The sequence below is a fragment of the Xyrauchen texanus genome, chromosome 23 (genome assembly GCF_025860055.1).
Source record: "Xyrauchen texanus isolate HMW12.3.18 chromosome 23, RBS_HiC_50CHRs, whole genome shotgun sequence".
Taxonomy (NCBI): Eukaryota; Metazoa; Chordata; class Actinopteri; order Cypriniformes; family Catostomidae; genus Xyrauchen; species Xyrauchen texanus.
The window spans coordinates 19,961,385-19,968,931 of record NC_068298.1 but is presented as its reverse complement, the minus strand read 5'-3'; positions in this window follow the sequence as shown (position 1 = coordinate 19,968,931).

Below are 7,547 nucleotides of genomic sequence, written 5' to 3'. Positions count from 1 at the left end.
GGGAACGGTTCGGCAAGGCTCAGGTAGACCTTTTCGCCTCCCAAGAGACCTCTTGCTCTGGTATGCCCGAACAGAGGCTCCCCTTGGGGCAGACGCACTGGCACACAGCTGGCCCACGGGGCTGCGCAAGTACGCATTTCTCGACACTCACACCCCAGTGAGCCTTCTTGCACAGGTGCTGTGCAAGGTCAGGGAGGACAAAGAACAAGTCACTCTAGTGGCTCCCTATTGGCCCACCCAGGTTTGGTTCTCGGACCTCAGACTCCCTGCGACAGCCCCTCCCTGGCAAATTCCCCTGAGGAAGGACCTTCTTTCTCAGTGACGGGGCACGCTCTGGCATCCGCACCCAGACCTCTGGAACCTCCACCTCTGGCCCCTGGACGGTACGCGGAAGATCTAGCTGATCTACCACCCGCCGTAGTAGACATGATCAACCAAGCCAGAGCCCCTTCTACCAGGCAACTTTACACCCTAAAGTGGCGCTTGTTTGCAAATTGGTGTTCTTCTCGGGCCGAAGACCCACAAAGGTGCGCAGTCAGGTCAGTGCTCTCATTTCTGCAGGAGAGGTTGGAGGTGTGGCTGTCCCCGTCCACCTTGAAGGTGTATGTAGCTGCTATCGCAGCCCACCACGACGCAGTAGATGGCAAGTCTTTAGGTAAGCACGACTTGATTATCAGGTTCCTAAGAGGCACCCGGAGGTTAAATCCCTCCCGGCCAAGCCTGTTCCCCTCCTGGGATCTCTCAGTGGTACTCTCGGGCCTTCAGAGACCCCCCTTTGAGCCGCTAGAATCAGTTGGACTCAGGACCCTCTCCCTAAAGACGGTCCTGCTGATCGTGCTCGCCTCCATCAAAAGGGTCGGGGACCTGCAAGCGTTCTCTGTCAGCGACAAGGAGAGTCGCGGGACATGCAAATTCTGTCTGCCAATTTCTCATTGGCCTTTTTTCATAGATCAGAGGTATATTTGGAGCTCAAGAGAGACCCCTAGTGTCGCTTCTTCGACACAACGTCTCGTTCCTTCCTTCAGAGAGCGGAGGTTACATCCGTAACCTAGACGTTTTTCAGTGTTTGTGTAGGGGTTCAGTAATGACAAATAATCCAATAATACAGATGATACAAAATGCAGCAGCACGTCTTTTAACAGGCACACGTAAACATGAGCACATTTCCCCTATTTTAGCTTCATTACATTGGCTGCCTTTTCAATTTAGGATCCATTTCAAAATTCTGTTATTTTCTTTTAAATCATTAAATGGTCTTGCCCCGCCATACCTCTCTGAGCTTCTACTCTCTTATAAACCCGTCCGCGCTCTCAGGTCAGATGATCAGCTGCTCCTGACTGTGCCTAAAACTAAGCGTAAGCTCAGAGGGGACCGTGCCTTTGCTGTGTCTGCCCCTAGACCAGTGGTCACCAACCTTTTTGAGCCCAAGATCCCTGACCTCAGCCCTGATTAAAGGCAAGATCTACCTAATGAAGCAAGAGAAAGAAATCCAAAATACTTCCAACTTGAGGCCTTTTATTTAGGCAGACTGTAACTGGTGTATTAAACAGGTCATAGCTATTGCTTTAAGAACTTTACATCACAACATCAATTTTAAGTTGCATTAAATTCATATGAATACAAATAGGAAAGGAATGTGGCCTATTTTCTATTTACTTTATAGAATTATGTAGGTAGGGGCTTTGAAAAATTAGGTGATAAGAGGGAACTTTAAAATTAATTAATGCATTAGGTATCATGAACTAATAATGAACAGCATTTATGAATTATGTAGATAAGGTTATTTTGTTCATAGTGGGGAACAAATCAACACATTTTGTAATGAGCAGATCATATATAGTGCCATTAATAACAGTTAATTGTGAAGCTTATGATATTGCTTCATGTATGTTTGTTATTTACTTTGTATCATTTAAGAAAGCAGATTAATGGCAATAACATCCCCAGTAAATTAAACTAAATGCAGGTCTAGTCCATTTTATGCAGCATCACTTTCACAATACCAACAGGCAAAACGTTTGCATTAATGTTCACTCAAGTCAGTGCGATGCCTGTGATTGAATACGGTCTGTGGATAGCTGTCCCTAAAGGTCGGATGGTTAGCATTGTGGTGCCGCTCCAGATTTCCTCTTTTAGCCAGTGCTTGTGTTTGCCGGCATAACATACATATACACTTGTCTTTAACTAACGTAAAAATGAACTGTTCTTCCCATTCTGGATGAAAATAATAGGTTCGCGGCTTCTTTCGCGGAGCCTCAGCCATGTTAGCTGTCTGTAACTTGGCTAAAACTCCCAGCTCTGCAGCGTCTCATGCACATAAAGCCCGCCTACTTTGATTTGATTGGTCATCTCAAATATTCTGACATTGACGAGCAGTGGCAGACCAATGAGGCTCAGATGAACACACACACACACACACACACACACGTTGGTCTACCTATCATTATGAGGACTTTCCATAGACATAATGGCTTTTATACTGTACAAACTATAGATTCTATCCTCTAAACCTAACACAACCCCTAAACCTAACCCTCACAGAAAACCTTCTGCATTTTTACATTTTCAATAAAACATTATTTAGTATGATTTTTAAGCGATTTGAATTATGGGGACACTAGAAATGTCCTCATAAATCACATTTATAGCATATTACCCTTGTAATTACTAATTTGTAACTTACAAAATTGTCCTCGTAAATCACAAAAACACACACACACACACACACACACACACACACACACACACACACACACACACACACACACACACACACACACACACACACACACACACACACACACACAACCTGTCCTCTGTTGACATGCGCTCAGCTCTGCGCCGCTGCGGATTGAAGATGAAGAACACGCTGAATCTGATTATAACAACACTGAAGCGAACACGAATTTGTGTAGCCTACACTTAATCACACATTTTTAGGGGGGCTAGGCAGAAGTTTAGGGGGGCTGAAGCTGTTTTAATATTATTTTCACGATCTACAGGAAAATCTCAAAGATCGACATGTCGATCGCGATCGACGGGTTGGTGACCCCTGCCCTAGACTATGGAATGATCTGCCTTTGCATGTTAAGCAGGCCTCTTTTTGATCTGTTTTTAAAACCCTTCTTAAAACCCATCTTTTCTCTATGGCTTTTCACACCTAGTAAGATGTCGACTTTATTTACTTGATTGTATTTGTTACTTTGAATGTTTTTATTGTATGGTTATTAATTGTACATATGTTTATGTATATTTTTCTGTACAGCACTTTGGTCAACTTTGGTTTTTGTAAAGTGCTTAACAAATAAAGTTGGTATGGTAATAACAAATGAAGTTCCAAACATATGTTCAGAGGGAGCTTGTTCATTTTGGCCTGCCAATCATATCCCAAGGATATATAAGCATCTGCTTCCCTCACACTGGTGATGATTCTTCCAGCATCCCATAACCTCCCCATGGTTACCTTTATTTTTCATAATACCTATACCAATTATTTAAACATTGTCTTTCTATTTCTTGCTTGGCTGGATCTCAGAGCTCAAGCCTAGTCTTGTGCTCAATCCCCTCTGCTATGGACAGGATGCCAAATACGCTTAGCTTAATGTGCTCTATGGAGGAATATATGAACAAATTCATGAAATGCATTATAAATAATTGATAAGCGATTATGACAACATGCATTACAAATGTGACTTTCATGCAAGACCTGCAAAATTGTGAGCCATTTGACATCACATGTTATAATTGCTAAATAAAATGTATCTTTAGTAACATACTTTATGAATGTTGCATACATGTTGAATATATTTTATTATATTATATTAAATATTCTATGAATGAGCATGAATACCTGAAAAGGGTTTTGACAGAGGACTTTATGTAACCAGGACTAGGTGAGTTGGGACACCGATTGGAGTTGCACCATTCTTTTTACATCAATGTGACAAGAAAAGCGACAACACAAGTGAGTCAAGACATTACAGTAATAAATATAAACATGAAGCAGTATGTATAAATATTACATAATCTCTCATTTTAACCTAACTATAATAATTGATCTTTGCTACATTCTGACATAAATTATGAGTTAGGGCATTTTATGATTTTTACTGAAATTTGGTGGGGTATTTAAAAAGCATATTTATATATATATTTTTTATAACTGCTTACTATTTGGCAAGTGTTTTGTTTGGCAAGTTCATTGCACGAAAGTCGCCCTTTTTACTCATAATGTTGTAACTACACATCAATGATTTATAATGCATTTGTATATTACTTATTTAGTCATTAATGAACCATTTTAAAACCCATTAACAAAGGGAACATTCCTATAAAGTGTTACTCATTATTTAGTATGTTTATTAAGCCATATGTAAATGATTTCAGGTTTTAGTATGAAGTGGGAACATTAAGAACAGTTTCTTCAATTAAGTTATAAGACAGAAGGAGGAAACCAGAAACAAGATATGAGAGAACAAATAAAGGAATGAACATGTTAATTATACAAAGTAGGAGATAAAATAGCTCTGACAGGCAAAACTCATCCTTATAAAGTATTTGTATGATTGTGTAGTTCAAATCAACACGTCTCTTACACATGCTCCCTGGGTGGAGGTGATCTGTGCTGGTGTAGCAAGTATGTGATTGGCAATAAAAAAACGTGGTTGTGGCAGAGCATTTCTTGTTCTCCTGACAGGCAGAGCACTGTTTGCACGGCCGGGAGTGAGACGATGATTCTCAGATGCGTGGCCTGTCTCAGACGATGCTGCAAACGAAAAGAGAGTGAGTGAGAGAGAGAATCCCACCATTTTCTGATAATGATGTGCCGTGCTTCCTCAGCTGTCTGAGGCTGCTCTTTAAATGTTTTTATGACAGAGAAGCGCAGAGAACTAAAAGGCTGTTTAAAGCTGTTAGTATTTGACAACCATTACCCTCTCATTTACATGTCTTTAAGCATGCATCGTCAAGGAGTCTTGCAACTTCGAAGCACCTAGCTCAGGCTTTAATTAAGTACACTTTTCCCTTGCTCTCCTTTTCTCTGCTTATTTCTCAGTGCTGGGTAACACGAGATCATGCCTACCCTATAGAAAGATTGGTTTGTCTTTTTGTGTTCTGCTCTTCTTGTTTGTCAGAGGGCTCTAGTCTGTGTTTGAACAAAAAATGTATTATAATTGTTTATAGTTTAAACCTCAGTGAGCAATAGGGAACCTTTAGGCCTATACTGCAAAGTGTGGTTTCCTGTAATTGTTACCTTAAATTGTGGTATGCTGGAAATATATAATTTTGGTGAATTAATGCGTTATTTACAATTTTATTAAATGGAGACAGACAAAAGAGTTATAATAATCACTTTATTTACAGATTAAAAGAGAGATACAGTAATGCATGTATATGAGTTTATGCAGTTTTCTTTGCTATTCAAATTATTAACAGTAAACACTAAGAGTTATTATACTGAATATTCATTGGTGTATATGTTTTACATATTGTTCTGTTATGTGTGTTCATAATTAGTCATGTCGTCTGCGTGCCAGCGTTGTCATGTGCATAATCAGAGAGAATTCTTATAATGCGCTTCATTCAAATTAAAGGGATAGTTCACCCCAAAATTTAAATTCTCTTATAATTTACTCACCCTCATGATATCCCAGGTTTGTATAACTTTCTTTCTTCACCAGAAAACATTTGAAGAAAAATAGAAAAATATTTTAGCTCACTAGTTCTTTAAAATGCAGGTGAATGAAGGAGATTTCTCTTTGAAGCACAAAAATCACAGACAGTCAGCATTTACATCATCGATATGACTCCAGCAGTTAAATTAATGTCTTCTAAAGCTATACGATCACTATTGGTGTGTAAAAGATAAATGTTTAAGTGCTTTTTAACTATAATCCAACTTGAGGGTAAGGTTCACGAGAGGGTGGAGTCCAAGCGGACTCTCGTGTGACGTATTTGTGTTGCCATGATACTGAAGTAATCTCATGTTCTCCACTCGGTTGAGACATCCAGGATAAGCACACAAACTCACCATAGTGAGTAAAGAAACAGATATATACTTATCTAAACCAAAACCAACCAAGCTACTGTACAGCGTTCCTCCTCCTCACTTGTAAACAGCGCTGCTCTTCCGGCTGTGACTCACGTGCCTCAGGTCTTGTGTTTCAAATGCCAATGCGATTAAGTCAAGTCAAGTCAATTTTATTTGTAGTGCCTTTCACAACACACATTGTTTCAAAGCAGCTTTACAGAAGATCAGCATTAACAGACGATAAAACTGTAATATCTATAATGTCGATGAATCATCATTGTGTAATTAGATAAAATACAATTGTAATCATGTTTAAAAATAAATAAGTAAATAATAATTTTATTAATAACCCCAGTGAACAAGCTGAAGGCAACTGTGGCAAGGAAAACAAAACTCCATAAGATGTTGATTAATGTAGAAAAATTACCTTGGGAGAAACCAGACTCACTGTCATGGCTACAGGCGCTGGCTCTGGGACGGTCGAGGCTACTGGCGCTGGCTCTGGGACGGTCATGGCTACAGGTGCTGGCTCTGGGACGGTCGAGGCTACTGGCGCTGGCTCTGGGACGGTCGAGGCTACTGGCGCTGGCTCACTGACGTTCGGGGCTGCAGGCATTGGCTGGTTGGCCGTGGTATGCATGAGCTTTGGTTTGTTGGACACAGAAGGCAGAGCCACGGGAGGTTCTGGGGACGGAGCCGTGGTAGGCGGAGGCTGGAGAGCAGAAGCCTTTCCTTTTCTCCTCCTCCTCCGGGCGGACGAGACTGGCAATGCTGGATTGCTGACCGTGGCTGGCGTGGGCTCAGGCTCGCTGACCGTGGCTGGCGTGGGCTCAGGCTCACTGACCGTGACTGGCGTGGGCTCAGGCTCGCTGACCATGGCAGGCGTGGGCTCTGGCTCACAGACCGTGGCAGGTGTTGGCTCTGGCTCGCAGACCGTGGCAGGCGCGGGCTCTGGCTCGCAGACCGTGGCAGGCGCGGGCTCTGGCTCGTAGACCGTGGCAGGCGTTGGCTCTGGCTCGCTGACCGTGGCAGGCGTTGGCTCTGGCTCGCAGACCGTGGCAGGCGTGAGCTGGGGAGTGGAAGCCTTTCTGTCACTGACAGGTGTGGCAGGCTTGAAAGGACAAGCCATGGACGACTGGAGGGTCACCACGGTGGGAGGAGAGGCAGGGTCCTCCTCAACAACGCCCACAGTGAACGGCGAGCCGCAGGCCAGCAGAGTCTCCTCCAAGAATTCAAGGAGAGTCCAGCCACGCGTCGCCGGTGGCAACCGCCCCTTGAGCGAACTGTTAAGGTTGGCCCTGAAGAAAGCCACCAGGGATGAGTTTGGGAAGTCCACGACACTCGCCAGCTCGAGGAAATCGTGGATGTGGTCCTCCACAGGACGGCGCTCTTGCTTGAGGCAGACAAGTCTATAGTTCGCCTGTTGAACCGATAGATCCATTATGGTCGATCGTTCTGTTACGTAAGTAGGTGAGGCAGACGAGGAGTGGGGATCTACATGCGGGTTCTTTATTGAACA